The 16,416-nt window shown below is 41.5% G+C and overlaps 1 protein-coding gene and 1 pseudogene across 1 annotated transcript in view; one reads left to right on the top strand and one right to left on the bottom strand.

Annotated features, from left to right (window-relative positions):
- The first annotated feature begins 339 nt into the window (after positions 1–339).
- Positions 340–16,416, top strand: part of KLHL8 (kelch like family member 8) — a 61,074-nt gene continuing 44,997 nt past the window's right edge. Inside the window, exon 1 of the mRNA XM_002814949.6 lies at positions 340–549. The gene's annotated coding sequence lies outside the window, so the exon portion shown is untranslated. The remainder of the gene's footprint in view (positions 550–16,416) is intronic.
- On the bottom strand, positions 14,896–16,046 carry LOC129059182 (glyceraldehyde-3-phosphate dehydrogenase-like; annotated as a pseudogene).

Raw genomic sequence — 16,416 nt, 5'->3', positions numbered from 1 at the left:
CTTTTTTTCTCCTTCTTTTTTCAGACATAAATCCCAGGAACACTCACAACCGCAGAAGGGGATTTGATGGACATACAAAGAAACTAAATTTTGTACCGCCACAGAAGTGAAGCATGGATAAGCTCAAAGGTATTTAGGCAGTGTTTTATTTCAAGATTTGCTATGGGGACGTCCGCCACGCCCTGGTTCGCCTTCACCAGGCCGGGCAACACTGCCCAATCCCTGAGACCCGGCCGCCCACTAGGGAGCCGCGGGGGCGAGGCCGTGGGGGTGGCCTCCGGGAGGAGGTCCCGAGAACCACACTTCCCAGAGTGCCGTGCGCAGCACCGCCCAGCCCGCCCCGCCCCCAGAGGCCGCGGCTCGAGGGAGCTGAGGTGAGAGGACGCCAAGCGCCCGCCAGGGCTCCGCGGGGCCGCGCAGGAGAGCGCGCGTCCGCCGGGTGCTCGCGCGGGGCCGGTGAGGTGCTGCTGACCGCGGCCGGGGCTCCGGGAGCGGGGTAACGTGGCTGCAGCCTTAGCGACATCAGGAAGAACAGGGTCGAGGATAGAGGTAACGGGACGCTCGTCTCCCCTCAGTCCCCTCTTCCTTTGTGCGGTGCCGTCTGCTCGCGCCGAACCCTCCCCTCACCCCAGCCGCCAAGTCGCAACACCGTCCCGTCTTGGGTCTCCGGTGTGCGGAGGAAATTCGAGCCCTCGTGCACCAACCGAAACTCCACAGCTGAGAGGGCTTGGGGCCCGGACAGCAGGAGCTCCAGCCCCCGAGCTCCCTTGCACGGCTTTTGTCGCCCCCATTGGCGGGAGGAGCAGGGTTATGCTCCCGGAGGGGAGCCCCAGCCTCTGGCTCTGTCAGCCTCGCCGGCGGCTCCTTGACTCCTTCCTCCCAGTCTTTCGAAGAGGGGCCCAGGCAGGTGCTTCGCGGGGTCCAGGAAGAGGGCAGGCGCGGTGCGGTTGGCGCGGGTTCGGGGCCCCGGGAGGGCGGCCGGACGCCCTCTGGAGCCGCGGCCTGCGGGGGCGGGGCGAGTGGGCCACCTCCGGGCCACGCCGCGCGGGAACGAGGTGAGGAAGGCACTGCCTGTCCCCACTCGGGGGGCTTGCTGGCCGCCCTGGAGGTGACTTCCCGGGAGCGGCGGTGTAGACCTTGTGGAGAGTGCCTCCTGATGTGGAACCAGGAACCGCAGCCTCTTTCTAGACGCGCAGCCGCCCGTGGAGTTGTTACCGCCACGATGACAGCTCTTTACGCCTTCCACTCCGTGCTGGGCTCAGTTGGCTTGCTGTTTTCTTCAGAGAGAGCGATTTGGCTACATAGCTTGAATTTTCTACGTGCCTCGTGCTTTACTGGACTTGCACTGTTTTTCCCTCTTGGCAGTGTTTAATCGGGTGACTTTTCATAGAAAACGTTCGGTATTTTCATCTGTGTTAATGGCATAACTTTATTTTTGACTCTTTGCCATAAGCTAATGTTACCAGTTTAGAGGGATACTTTGGGAAAAGGTCCTTAGAACCTGGGTTGACATAAGTATTTTATCTGCTGGTTGCACGTTTTTTCTTTCGCATTGTTTTTCTTATATACAAGATGGTAATTGTTGGACTCTCCGTGTTCTTTATTCTCTCTCTAGAAGGAAATCCTCTTCGCGCATCTTTCTCATGTTCTGGCCCTGCGGTACTCTCGGGTACGCAGAGGACTGCTGCTAACAGTGCTGGCGCCTGGAAAGCTGCTTGGAGATGGCGGTGGCATGAAGCTGCTGCTTTTCCTCAGACTTTCTCCTGGCACCCTCCTTAATTTGTCAAACTGACTCAGTTCAAACTTCAAACTTTTAGTCACTTTATTTATTTAGTCGCTTTTTAAAAAAATTGCTTTCAAGATACCAAATTGCGTAAGCGTAAATAAAAAAATAAGTGTTTCAGGGGCCAGGTGCAGTGGCTCACGCCTGTAATCCCAGCACTTTGGGAGATTGAGGCGGGGGGATCACTTGAGGTCAGGATTTTCGAGACCAGTCTGGCCAACATGGTGAAACCCCATCTCTACTAAAAATAACAAAAATTAGCCGAGCGTGGTTGCACATGCCTGTAGTCTCAGCTACTCGAGAGGCTAAGACAGGAGAATAGCTTGAACCCGGGAGGCGGAGGTTGCAGTGAACCAAGATCATGCCACTGCGCTCCAGCCTGGGCGACAGAGTGAGACTCCATCTCAAAAAAAGAAAAAAAAGCTCAGGATACTCTATTCAACTACATATGAGCACTTAGCTTCATCATTTTAATTTTTAAAGCTGCCAATTCTTTTAGCATTTGATAAGATTACTGATAATTGGTTAAGATGATATATTCTGTAATAATTGCACATTTTTTGACAAGAAACTCAGTTCACATTCAGTGAGGGTAATTTTTTAAAAACAGTATTTCTTCATTCATTAAGAAGAAAACTAGGGCCGGGCGCGGTGGCTCACGCCTGTAATCCCAACACTTTGGGAGGCCGAGGCGGGCGGATCAAGAGGTCAGGAGATCAAGACCATCCTGGTCATCATGGTGAAACCCCATCTCTACTAAAAATACAAAAAAATTAGCTGGGCGTGGTGGCACGCGCCTGTAGTCCCAGCTACTCAGGAGGCTGAGACAGGAGAATCGCTTGAACCTGGGAGGTGGAAGTGAGCTGAGATCACGCAGCTGCACTCCAGCCTGGCAATAGAATGAGACTCCATCTTAAAAAAAAAAAAAAAAAAAAAGTTCGGTAAATTTTGATCCCACCTGCTATTCTGAAAAATGAATTTTCTATTTTAGAGCAATTGTAAGTTCACAGCAAAACTGAGTGGAAGGTATAGAGATTTCCCATGTATCGCCTACCCCTACAGAGCCAAAATCCCTCATCAGAGTGGTGCGTATATTACAGTTGATGAACCTACATTGACATATTATCACATCCACAGTTAGGATTCAGTCTTGGTGTTAAACATTCTGTGGGTTTGGACAAATAACCCTTTTGTTTTTATCAAGAACTTTTGAGAGTTGTAGAGAACTGAAATGGATATTGTCATTTTAAAAAGATTAAAGAGACTATTGCAGACATCTTAAACATTAATTTCAGATAGTTTTTGTGTTTTATAAATTGAATGTTTAAATTTTTTGTTACTTATATTGGAATTCCCAAAAGAGTCACGTTTATTTTTGTATATTAAGAACTAAAGGACCCCACATGGTAGCTCACACCTGTAATTGCAGCAATTTGGGAGGTCGAGGCAGGAGGATAGCTTGAGCCCAGGTGTTTGAGACCATCCTGGGCAACAAAGTGAGACTTGTCTCTATATTCCAAAAAAAAAAAGAGGCCAGGCTCGGTGGCTCATGCTTGTAATCCTAGCACTTTCGGAAGCCAAAGCAGGCCAATTGCTTGATCCCGGGAGTTCCAGACCAGCCTGAACAACAGGGCGAAACCCTGTGTCTACAAAAAAAAAACAAAACAAACAAAAAAAAAATTACACAGATGTGGTGATGTGCACCTGTGGTCCCAGCTACTCGGGAGACTGAGGTGGGAGGATCACCTGAGTCCAGGGAGGTCAAGGCTGCGGTGAGCCATGACTACGCTGCTGCAGTGAGTGAGCCATGATTGCATCACTGCACTCCAGCCTGGGTGACAGAGTGGGACCCTATTTCAAAAAAAAAAAAAAAAAAAAAAAACGAGATGAGGGAGGATAAATGTTTCATAAAATAACAAAATGTTGTTTTCAGTCGCTAAAATTCACTTGACTATGTCTTTTTTTTTTTCTGAACAAAATGTTTTATATTAGCCAAAGAAACAAGAGGTGGTTGAGCATTTTAAATAAATTAATTTTTGTTTACTCATGTCAAGATATGTCTGCAATAACAATGTCACCCATTAGTCTATTTTTAAAAATTCTGTTTTCTCTGTTTTGAGGGGCTTTTATGGAAGCACCAGACTGTAATAATGTTCTGAGCTCACTTCTGGTACTACACAATTCTCTATTAGAATTCCAGATCTCCACTTATTGGCTGTGTGAGCGTGGCAAGTAATTTTCTAAACCTCTTTCCTTAGCTGTGGAAGGGGGATAAAAATAATATGTACTTCTATTTTACCAGAATTGAGGATTATTTGGTGTTGTATGTGAAAGCATTCTCTAAGCTGTAATCAACTATAATATTCATTGATATTACTAGTCACATGCTGTATTTTAAAATGCTGCCAGTACAATTTATTTTCTGGTGGATATTGCTATGTAGATACTGTCAGCTGCTTTTTTTTTTTAATGGGTTGGTCATGCAAGAAAGTATATTGTTTGGTTTGGTTATGAATGATTTAGTTGGTTCTTATGAGTCAGAGAGAATTATAGAAGAGGGTTGGAGGGACCTTGGGAAATTTTCTACTTTGTCTCTCTGACTCTTAACCTACATCTGTTAGCGTGAGCATAAATGGTCTTCCAAGGGTCTGTGAACTCTGTATATTTATACTTTTCTGGGGAGAAATTAAATGAAAATTTGTACTTTTCTGGGGAGAAATTAAATTAAAAGAGCATCATGACCTTGTTCCCACTAAAGGTTTAGGAAACCACTAGCTTCAATGATCTAGGCAGGTTTCTTTAGTAAAAATGTTAGAGATTATTTTTAAAATTAGTTTTTTGTGGAAAGGAAAGAGAAACAGGTTATATTGCGGAAAGGAAAGAGAACAGGTTATTTTTGAAGCACTGAGTGTCTGTTTTTCTTCCAAAGCTAGAAGTTGATATTTATGATACACTACCTTCATATGAATAATAGTGCTGCTACTTCTGCCTGGAAGTGGTACCTTTGATTGATTCATTATCATTAGGCAGATATTGTCTACTCCTCTCTTCTTCCCCACCCCCAGTCTTGATGGGCAATACAGTGGAGGCAGAGAATGGGACTTTAATACAATCCAGCGTGTCAGAATATTATTTAAAATGCCAAAAGATAATTTGGCTTGTTTATTCTAAATTTGGATGTTCTTCGTTTTCACAACAAAACACCCAATGTTAAAGAAAATTAAGTATTTAATCTTTCAAACTAGATGATGATATGTACATAATCTGTTGTATGATATTTCTTGTATATCATAGAGTATAAAATTATATTAAATCCTAATTGATGATCACTTTGACTTTTAGTATTGCTAGTTTGAAAAGATGGATATGTATGTTTTCAAGAAATTTACAGTTTGCTTTTGTAGATTATATTATAATTTGTGATTTTCATTTATAACATTTAAAACTTATTTGCTTTTTTTGAATTTCTGAATTGGACATACTTTTAAATCTGAGTTTATTCTTATAAGAATAAGCATTTGGAATTTTGCCCTGTTTTCCTTGTATAATGATTGCTGGGCTATAAGGCTTTACAGTGTAAAACCAAGTTCTGTTCTGGATCAGTTACCAGTAGCATTCCCAAGGCTGGGAGAGTATGAGGTGGATCAAGTGATGCTATACAAACTTGTGAATGAATCTGTCCATCAAGTAATGTCTTTTTCCTTGAGATCTTTTTTTCCTTTGATATTAATATTTTCATTTAAAGTTGAAATGTTTTTCAAAGTTCAAGGTTCTAAACCAGTATTTGGGAATTTATAGAATAAAGTAGCAGAAGTGTGGTTCTTTGTAAAAATAGTCCGAGAAGTCCTAAATAGACCTCAAAGATTAGTAGTAGAGTTGAATGCCAATATTGCAGCATACTTTATATATAAAAGATAAGTCACTACGTTGGATCTTTAGTTATTTTAATGCAGAGGATTGCTTAACTTTAATAATGAAAGTTTGAATTAAATTAATTAGATATGGAAAACAAAAGGAAATAAATTTCAGCAAAAATTTTACCTATGGGAATCCTATCATTTTAAGATCAGTGATTTGTATGGGTTCTCCTACACTTAAACCTTAAAAAATTCTGGCTGAGTGGGGTGGCTCGCGCCTGTAATTCCAGCACCGTGGGAGGCCGAGGCAGGCGGATCACTTGAGGCCAGGAGTTCAAGACCAGCCTGGTCAACATGGTGAAACCCTGTCTCTACTAAAAATACAAAAATTAGCTGGGCATGGTGGTGCACAGTTGTAATCCCAGCTACTTGAGAGGTGAAGGCTGGAGGATCATGTGAACCCAGGAGGAGGAGGCTGCAGTGAGCTGAGATTGTGCCACTGCACTCCAGCCTGGGTGACAGAGCAAGACTCCATCTCAAAGAAAAAACAAAACCGAAAAAAACCTTTAAAAATTCCTGAAACATTTCCTGTATAGGGAGAATATTATTAATACCACTATTTTGGTTCTCATTGTCATTTACACATAGGCACCTCCATACAGAGATAACATTAATTATGTCTTTGGCCTAGTGATAAGAGCTTGGGCTTTGTAGTCAGGCAAGTCTCTATTGAATCCTCGACATTGCACTTCATAGCTATGAGATCTTGGTTAGGTGTCTTAACTTCTCTGGGCCTCATTATCCAAAACTGTAAAAAAATAGGAATTTTACCTATTTGAGTTATCCTGTCCTGAGGATTGAAATGAATACATGTAAGTATTTAACTCATGATGACAATTATAGATATATATATATATCTGTTATGTGCCATTTTGTTAACTCATTTAAGCTTTATAGCAATCCCATGAGGTTGATACTATTATTTTCCTCATTTTTACAGATGAGGAAACTAAAGCTAATGAAACGTTATGTAACTTAACCAATATCATACAACGAATATACAACTAATAAGTAGATAGAAGCACCCAATTAATGCTTGCTGTTGTCCTTAAAAAAAAAAAAGATGACTTAGGGTATTATCATCTTTTCTATAGTGGGTTCCTAATAATTGCAATCTCATGTAGAGCATTATAAAGCATATTTTATTTCTTTGCTGGAAAAAATGTTTATTGCAGGACTGTGTTCCTGACCAAAGACTCAGGATCACATAATATATAAAAGTAATAACATTTGTTTATTGAATGCTTACTATGTACTAGATACAGAGCTAAATACTTTATATAAATTACTTCACTTACCCATCACAACAACCTTAGAGCTGAGGCTCAGAGTAATTTTAAGTAACTTGCCCAAGGCTGCACAATTAACACAGAATCCCAAAACTGTCTAGCTCTAAAGTGTCTGCTGCTAACCACCAGTTTATGTGCCTTGTGTCGTGTATAGCTGGCAGATATCTCTCAAAAGCAAGGCAACAGGTTCTATAATTTTAAATAGCAAAATGTGCTACTATAATTTTGAACTAGAAGGAAACTGATTACCTACTGCCTGTAGGCTAAACCAAGCTTGCTGCCTGTTTTTGTAAACAGTTTTATTGGAACACAGCCATGCTGTGTTCTTTTAAAAATAAAGACACTGAGACCCAGAGAGATTAGGTAACTTCCCAGTAATGTAGCTAGTAGTAATCTAATGTCAGTAACTGTGTTAATAAGCCTCCGAAAGTCTGCCAATCCCGGAATCCCATGCTACCCCCTAAACTCTATGTAAGCTCAGCAATGTGCTCTATTCAGAGGGACCGTGCCTGGTTGGCATAGCTATCCGTTCAGTAAGTAGTAAATTCAGCTTTGTGCTTTTCGTTTGGTTTCAAACATCCAGTGTGAAATATTCCATACTTTGATACTTGGCAACAAATTATTGATAAATTAATTTTTTAGTAGGCATTGTTGTCTTAAGTACAACCCTGTCACTTCTCTGACATTCTCAAATAAAAATAATGAGTAATATAGGCCCCTCTTAAGGTTCACGCGTGTAGTTTGCATTTTTAGGTAAAATTCAAGATCTTTTTTTTTTTTTTTTTTTTTTTTTTTAAATTCTTTTTATTTAAGAGATGGGATCTCCCTATGTTGCCCAGACAGGACTTGAACTCCTGGCCTCTAGCAATCCTCTTGCCTCTGCCTCCCAAGTAGCTGAGACTATGGGTACCCACAGTCAAACTGTAACAACTTTAGAAAACAGTTTGATATTATCTAGAAAGTTCGACGTGCACAAACACAAGGACCAGTAATTCCAGTGTTAGGTACATGCCCTCTAGAAATTCTTGTCCAAGTGCCCTCAAAGACACATACAAAAATAGAACAGCATTGCTCAAAATTGCAAAGAAACAACATGAATGTCCACCAAAGGTGGAATGGATACTTAGATTGCGGTGTAATCATATAATGAAATCCTACTGATTTACATCAACATGGATGAATTTCAAAAATAAAATCTTAAGCAAAGAAACATCACAAGATCAAAGCATGACTCTACTTATTCTATTCCAAAAATGATATACTGTTTCAAGATAAAAGCATAGGTGATAACAACTATAAAGAAAAATAAGGAAATGACAGAAATTGCAGGAAAGAGAGAGACAGTGCAATCCGAGTTGGGTATAAGTCTGGAGCAGGAGAATGTGCTGTTTCTTGGCCTGTGTGATGGATACATAGGTGTTTGTGTGTATTATTATTTCACAATAAAAAATAAAATAAATGAAGGATAAAGGAGAATGAATTAATAAATACATACATCTGTATTTTTTAAAACGTTATTGTGCTCCTATAAGCTCTGTAAATTTCCGTTCACACTTATAAGACAAACTCAGTGTTCTTTAGAACTTTCCTATCGCACTGCAAGGAATGGTTTTTCAACAAGTCACTGCAGTTTGTTTTGTAATAAATCTCTGTAAAAGGTGAGGAAGAATAAGTTACACAAAATGGGTCAGAAGTGCAAAGAAAAACTAGTAGAAACATGAAGACTCTTCTAATAAGTCACTCACATATACATAGCCCCAAATCACTCCATTTAGGTTTGTTTGCTTTTTTATTTTTTTTATTTTTTTTTGAGACAGAGTCTCCCTCTGTCGCCCAGGCTGGAGTGCAGTAGCACAATCTCAGCTCACTACAACCTCCCAGGTTCAAGTGATTCTCATGCCTCAGCCTCCAGAGTACCTGGAATTACAGACCTGCACCACCATGCCTGGCTAATTTCTGTATCTTTAGTAGAGATAGGGCTTTGCCACGTTGGCCAGGCTGGCCTCAAACTCCTGGCCTTACGTGATCCGCCTGCCTCCCAAAGTGTTGGGATTGCAAGCGTGAGCCACCGCACCCAGCCTGTTTGCTTTCTTTGAATTAGGTGGTTATCATTCTTAGTCCTGGGCACAAAGATTCTTCCAGTTGGTCAATGGACTTTCTTATTTTCACCGGTCATGTGCTGCCAGGTCATAAAACCAGGGATCTTGAAGGCCAAGGTACAGAACCGCAGCTGTGGCAGAAATCCCCTCTGGAATCTTGTCCTGTCTGAATCCCTCGGGTCATGGGCAGTTCTTGTCAGGGACAATTCATTCCACGATTAGGCAGGGCTGTTGTTTTACTCAGCAGGCCGACCTATCTAAGGAGACCTGCCTATAGACTCACTCTGAAAATCATGATCCTGTTGGAGAACACGCTGCCTTCCATAGTTTAAAACCGGGCCGTTTAGAGAAAATGTGTTCTGTAAATTCGAGGAAGAAATCGGCTCGCCAGCGTGTTTCAAAGCTGCTGTACAGCGAGGACCCTGAGGCCAACCCGGAAAATTTCCTGGCGCTTCCAGGTTGCTCAGTTCAACAGCCATTGTCTTTTTTTTTTTTTTTTTTTTTTAATTTATGAAGTATTTATTGATGATTCTTGGGTGTTTCTCGGAGAGGGGGATATGGGAGGGTCATAGGATGATAGTGGAGAGAAGGTCAGGAGATAAACACATTATACTAGACTTTTAGACCACTATGACTGTGATAAACTAAGTGGCCCAGTTCAAACAAGGAAATGATTACTGTAAGGTGTCAATGGAATTCCTTTTTAGTAAAACAGATCCCAGAATAAACATCTTACGAAGTATTCAGTGTAGTGAAAATGTTGTTTATAGACCCTAGAAATGACATTAGTATTTAACAAGCAGGCTTTGATAATAGTAGTATCTAATATTGCGTGTGTCATTTAAGGATGGGGATACACTCTTAAGAAACATGTTAATAGGCAATTTTGTGATTGTGCAAACATCATAGAGTATACTTACACAAACCTAGGTGGTATAGCCTACTACACACCTAGGCTGTGTGGTGTAGCCTGTTGCTCCTGGGTTACAAACCTATATAGCATGTTACTGTACTGAATACTATAGTCAATACTGTAACACAGTGGTTACCTATTTGTGTGTCTAAACAGAAAAGGTACAGCAAAAATAAAGTGTTATAATCTTATGAGACTATCATCTATGCATTGGTCACCATCATCATCTATTGTGGACCAGAACACTGATGTGCAGCACATGACTGTAAAGACTGCAAATGCTATTGTTAAGAAAACTTTTTTTGTTTTCTTTTTGAGATAAGGTCTCACTCTGTCACTTAGGCTGGAGTTCACTAGCAAGCATGTGTGTATGTTTGCAAATGACTTTTTAGAAGAAATTCTGAACTCATTAAAACTGACCCGTGTTGTGCATTCAAAAAAAAAAAAAAAAAAAAACATCATGGCTCACTACAGCCTTGACCTCCCTGGGCTCAGATGATCCTCCTACCTCAGTCCCCTGAGTAGCTGGGACTACAAGTGCAAGCCACCACACCTGGATAATTTTTTGATTTTTTGTCGAGACTGGCTCTCACTATGTTGCTCAGGCTGGTCTTGAACTCCTAGTAGGCTCAAGCAGTCCTCCCAGCTCCTTGGTAACTGGTTGTTTTTAGCTTTTCAGTTTTCAAAAAAAAATTACTAGGTTGTATAACTCACAGCCTAAGTCATCAAGATATTTCTTAAAAGGTGGAACTGTTACATGAGAGGGCACGTAAATTAAAAAGATTTTGGATATCTTAGCTAAATGGAGCCTAGGAAGGCTTATATGAACAGCAATGTGAGAGTGTTTATTTCCTGACAGCCCTACCAATTTTATTTTTTGTCTTTGGCAATATTTAATTTCATTGATTAATAAGGATTTTTAAATATTCTCATTGATCATTTTCCCTTTCATTATAATCTGCCTTTTTTCTATATGTAAGGACAGTTTTCGGCAGACAGTGTTGCTGTACTACTAACTGAAGGCCATGTTATTGTTGGTCTTTTCTCAGTTATTCTTCAAGAACACATCTGTCTAAAAGAGGGCTCTGACATCGAGCTGTTTCAGGCATCTAATTCACACTTAAGTTTAACTATGACTTGACTTCAGCACCAGTGACCTCTCTTATCAGTCTTTCCAGTAGCCTACTAGATCTCTCCATTGGCTCTCCTATCAGTGTTGAATTTCAGCATGCCCTGACTTCCAGTTAGGAAATTATTCTTTCCAACTCAGTGATCTCTGCTCACTGCAACCTCCACCTTCCAGGCTCAAGTGATCCTCCTACCTCAGCCTTCCAAGTAGCTGGGACCACAGGCATGTGCCACCATGCCTGGCTAATTTTTGTATTTTTTGTAGAGATGGGGTTTTGCTTTGTTGTCCAGGCTGGTCTCAAACTCCTGGGCTCAAGTGATCTGCCTGCCTTGGCCTCCCAAAGTACTGGGATTACAGGCTTGAGCCACTGTGCCTGGCCAAGAAAAACATTTTTTTAAAGTCACGGCAGTAACTTGTTGGAAGTCATGTATACTTTGAGTAGGAACTATTGAAGCTATTATACAGTTTTTCAAACCAGCAGATTCTCGTTTAATGATTGGTATATTTTGGACTGTTTGATTCAAAATTTTAAATGTAAATAAAAAGGAAATAATGAGTATAGCCTACTTTTTTCCTGACTTAAAAGTAAAAATGGAAATTTTAAGAAGAGTATTACCTTTGAAAGAAAGTGATTCAAAAATTGAAGTAAATGTCTTATACACAGTGTTACTTTAGTTAAAATTATTTAAGCATACATTAATTTGGATTATAGTAAAAATAATCTCTAGTGTTCATAATCTGTTCATCCATTATAAAAATATTTTAAGTACTTCTGTTTGTTTATTGTGTTATATGTGTTTACTGAACATGGGAGTAATAGCAGTGAAGAGAGACGGTGCCTATACTTCAGGGGCTTATGTAGTGTTACAGGGAAGACTAGTAGCGAATAGGCGCTTATAAGTAATAAGTATTTTAAATTTGACCAAAAATTGAATATGATATACTTTGTGATAAGTATAATGAAAAAAAATCAGATTTTTGTGGGAGCGCAGAGGAAGTACACTAGGAATAGGAAGATGTTTAGGGATGGCCTTCTTGAGCAGATGAACCTGGGCTGAGTCTTAGAAGATGAGCAAGAGTTAGCAGGAGAGAGTGGTGTTAAAGGGCATTTCAGAAAGAGCAGAAAGCCTGAAAGGAGGCAGAGAGGTGTGAAATAGCCTATAGTATGTGGAAAATTAAACACATTCAGATTTTGCTCTATAGAACATGAGGTGGGGTTTGCCATTTTGTTATTTCACAAGTATGCAAGAATTTATTTTGGTAAATGCACACACATCTTCCATCAACTTTCAGGTGTAGCTCTAAAATTAATCACATACTGCTGTAAAATATAATCTTTTGTATCCAAAATCTTCATCTAACTGAATTGTAAAATAACTTCTTTAATTATTATTATTATTATTATTATTATTATTGAGACGGAGTCTCGCTCTGTTGCCCAGGCTGGAGTGCAGTGGCATGATCTTGGCTCACTGCAAGCTCTGCCTGCCAGGTTCACACCATTCTCCTGCCTCAGCCTCCCGAGTAGCTGGGACTACAGGCTCCCGCCACCACGACCGGCTAATTTTTTTGTATTTTTTTAGTAGAGACAGGGTTTCACCACGTTAGCCAGGATGGTCTCGATCTCCTGACCTCGTGATCCGCCCGCCTCGGCCTCCCAAAGTGCTGGGATTACAGGCGTGAGCCACCGCACCCAGCTGGCATTGAGTTTTTTAAGAGGTGCTTTCAAAGTGCCATTTGGGACTGGGTGTAGTGGCTCATGCCTGTAATCCCAGCACTTTGGTAGTCTGAAGCGGGCAGATTGCTGGAGCTCACGAGTTCACCACCAGCCTGGGCAACATGGCAAAACCCCATCTCTACAAAAAATACAAAAATTAGCCTGGTGTGGAGGTGTGTGCCTGTATGTAGTCCCAGCTACTCAGAAGGCTGAGGTGGGAGGATGGCTTGAGCCCGGAAGTCGGAGATTGCAGTGAGCCGAGATTGCCCCACTGCACTCCAGCTTGGGCCAATAGAGCCAGGCCTTGCCTCAAAAAAAAAAAAAACCCCAAAACAGAACACCAAGTGCCATTTGGAGTTCCTCTTTCTGTTTAGTAGTCTTTTGATTAATGTGTAGTATAAAAACACAGTCACTGTGCTGCAAAGAGTTACGAGGATAATACAGTGTAAAGTGAGTTAGTACAGTATTCAGCGTAATGGTATTACATATTAATATCACATGCTAAATGTGATAGAAATTATAAGTACAAAGGAAGCTAGAGAAAGAGAATAAGGTGGTCTGGTTTAGCATAATAATACTTTAAGCTTTTGCTATCAGTCCTGTTTTCTGTAATTCATTGTAAATGATGTTTACATATAAAAATATATTAGTTTTGTTACGTATGCTCTGCATTGAACTATAAACTTGTCTGCTTCTGTTTGAAGCATTTTCTCTTCATAACTTCCTATTTTGTTGATCGATATGCCTTTACTGGCACTTAGAGGAGCAAAAAAAAAAAAAAAGGAGTCAACTTCCTGTCTGCTTCATTGTCATAACATGCCAACATGTGATAGAAATGGACATCTGTGGCATGTTATGACAGTGATGTGACACGATGTCCATTTTTTCCTCTCTGTTGTTTTGTGCTTTTAATCTTTTAATACATTTGAGGAAGGAGGAATATCATTTATTTTTCTCCCTAAGAATCAGAATCTTAGGCGTATTTTTAAAAAAAATCTGATTGTTTAAATTCTGGAGTTTAGGTTGAATTACATTTTTACTTGATACTAATACACGGTCTTTATAAGTCCTAACGTCTACTGAGTTCCTTAGGCAGAGTGAATAGTCTTTGAGTAAGTAGTCTTTTCCTGCTTCTGTCTTCCTGTTCTATTATATATAATAGATTTTTTAAAGTTGAGGACATTGCATTATTTAAACAGACCATTTTAAGAGAATTTGGTATAGACGGCTTTTGAGCTGTTGTGTCCTGCCCAAATCTGAATTCAAATGTAAAAATAATTTTATAAAAATGAATATTTATTAAAGCCCTTTTCATAGAAATAGTACGCTGACAAATGAAAACATTTTGTGACAACAATAATAAAACTTTCACTAGATAGAGCTAGAGTAGTTTGATGTAAGGGGAAAAAGTGTATGATCATTTTGAACTGTATGCATTTTAACTTAGTAAAGTTTAAAAATAAGATATTAGTGATACCTGCTGTCATAATACTCGTATAGGACACAAAATATGGCATGACAAAATAAGTGAAAGAAGACTCCTGGGCGCAGTGGCTCAGGCCTGTAGTCCCCACATTTTGGGAGGCCCAGGTGGGAAGATGGCCTGAGTCCAGGAGTTCAAGACCAGCCTGGGCAACATGGCAAAACCCCATCTCTACAAAAAATACAAAAATTGGCCCAGCATGGTGGTTGCACACCTGTAGGATTGCTGGAGCCTGGGAGGTCAAGGCTGTGATAAGCCGAGATTGCGCCACTCTACTCTAGCCTGGGTGGCAGAGTGAGACCCTGCCTCAAAAAAAAAAGAAGAAGAAAGAAGAAGACGACGACTCACTAGACTGACAAGAGTTGACCAAGGTTTGTTTGTTTGTTTGTTTGTTTGTTTTTGGCTAAGCATAGGGGACTTTATTAATGGTACACGACAAGGTGGGACTCCTAGGCCCCTCCCTCTTCAGGGGTTCTACATGGAAAGTGAGGAGGGGAGATTCTCAGTGTAGTGGGGGACTGAGTGTGGCAGGGACTCCCCAGCAGTGACGACCTCTCTCTTCCTCTCATGCTCTCTCTGGGGCTGGTGGTCTGGTGGTCTTACTCTTGGAGGCCATGTGGGCCATGAGGTCCACGACCTTGTTGCTGTAGCCAAATTCATCGCTATACCAAGAAATGATCTTGACAAAGTGGTTGTTGAGGGCAATGCCAGCCCCAGCATTGAAGGTGGAAGAGTGGGTGTTGCTGTTGAAGTCGGAGGAGACAGCCTGGTGCTCAGTGTAGCCCAGGATGCCTTTGAGGGGGCCCTCCAACGTCTGCTTCACCACCTTCTTGATGTCATCATATTTGGCAGGTTTTTCCAGACGGCAGGTCAGGTTCATGACCGACACCTTGGCAGTGGTGACACAGAAGGCCATGCCAGTGAGCTTCCCATTCAGCTCAGAGAGGGCCTTGCCCACAGCCTTGGCAGCACCAGTAGAGGCAGGGATGATGTTCTGGAGAGCCCTGCAGCCGTCACGCCACAGTTTCCCAGAGGGGCCATCCACAGTCTTCTGGGTGGCAGTGATGGCGTGGACTGTAGTCATGAGTCCTTCCGTGATACCAAAGTTGTCATGGATGATATTGGCCAGGGGCGCTAAGCAGTTGGTGGTGCAGGAGGCATTGCTGATGATCTTAAGGCTGTTGTCATACTTCTCATGGTTCATGCCCATCACTAACATGGGGGCGTCAACAAAGTGGGGAGAGATGATGACCCTTTTGGCTCCTTCCTGCAAGTGAGCCCCAGCCTTCTCCATGGGGGTGAAAACACCAGTGGACTCCACAATGTACTCAGCGTCAGCATTGCCCCATTTGATTTTGGAGGGATCTAGCTCCTGGAAGATGGTAATGGGATTTCCACTGTTGACAAGCTTCCCATTCTCAGCCTTTACAGTGCATGGAATTTGCCATGGGTAAAATCCTACTGGAACATGTAGACCATGTAGTTGAGGTCAATGAAGTGGTCATTGATGGCGACAATATCCACTTTTCCAGAGTTAAAAGCAACCCTGGTGACCAGGCATCCAATACGACCAAATCCGTTGACTCTGGCCTTCACCTTCACTACCTCAGCGATGCAGCTGGCAATGCATGAGAAGATGCAGCTGTGTGTCGAATGGGAGGAGCAGAGAGCCAAGTTGACCCAGTTTTTTTCATTGGGGGAAAAAACCCAACCCATAGAGATCATGTTAATTCAGTCACTCATGACTCTGGCTCATTGTGGGCAAATACATAGATATTGTTAAGACACAGTCTTCAAAAAAGGGTACACTGTGTTAAGCAGGCAAGTCTAAAATACAAAAGAAAGAAAGTGAACGAGTCGGAGAAATGCAGCGTACTATGGGGGTTCACAAGAAAGATCACATCCCGTTGGGAGAATTAGGGAAGAATTCATAAAAAGGAATAATTTAAGCTGGGCCTTGACATCATTCCCTCACAAGGAATAGCTTGAGCATTTGCAAATACATTTGAGGAAAACTGAATAATTAAATCTGTGATATAGTAGAAAAAGAATGGACTTAATCACAGCTGGATTGAAACCCCATCTC

The sequence above is a fragment of the Pongo abelii genome, chromosome 3, assembly GCF_028885655.2.
Source record: "Pongo abelii isolate AG06213 chromosome 3, NHGRI_mPonAbe1-v2.0_pri, whole genome shotgun sequence".
Taxonomy (NCBI): Eukaryota; Metazoa; Chordata; class Mammalia; order Primates; family Hominidae; genus Pongo; species Pongo abelii.
The sequence above is the reverse complement of the archived record's forward strand: the minus strand, read 5'-3'. Positions and strand labels throughout refer to the sequence as shown.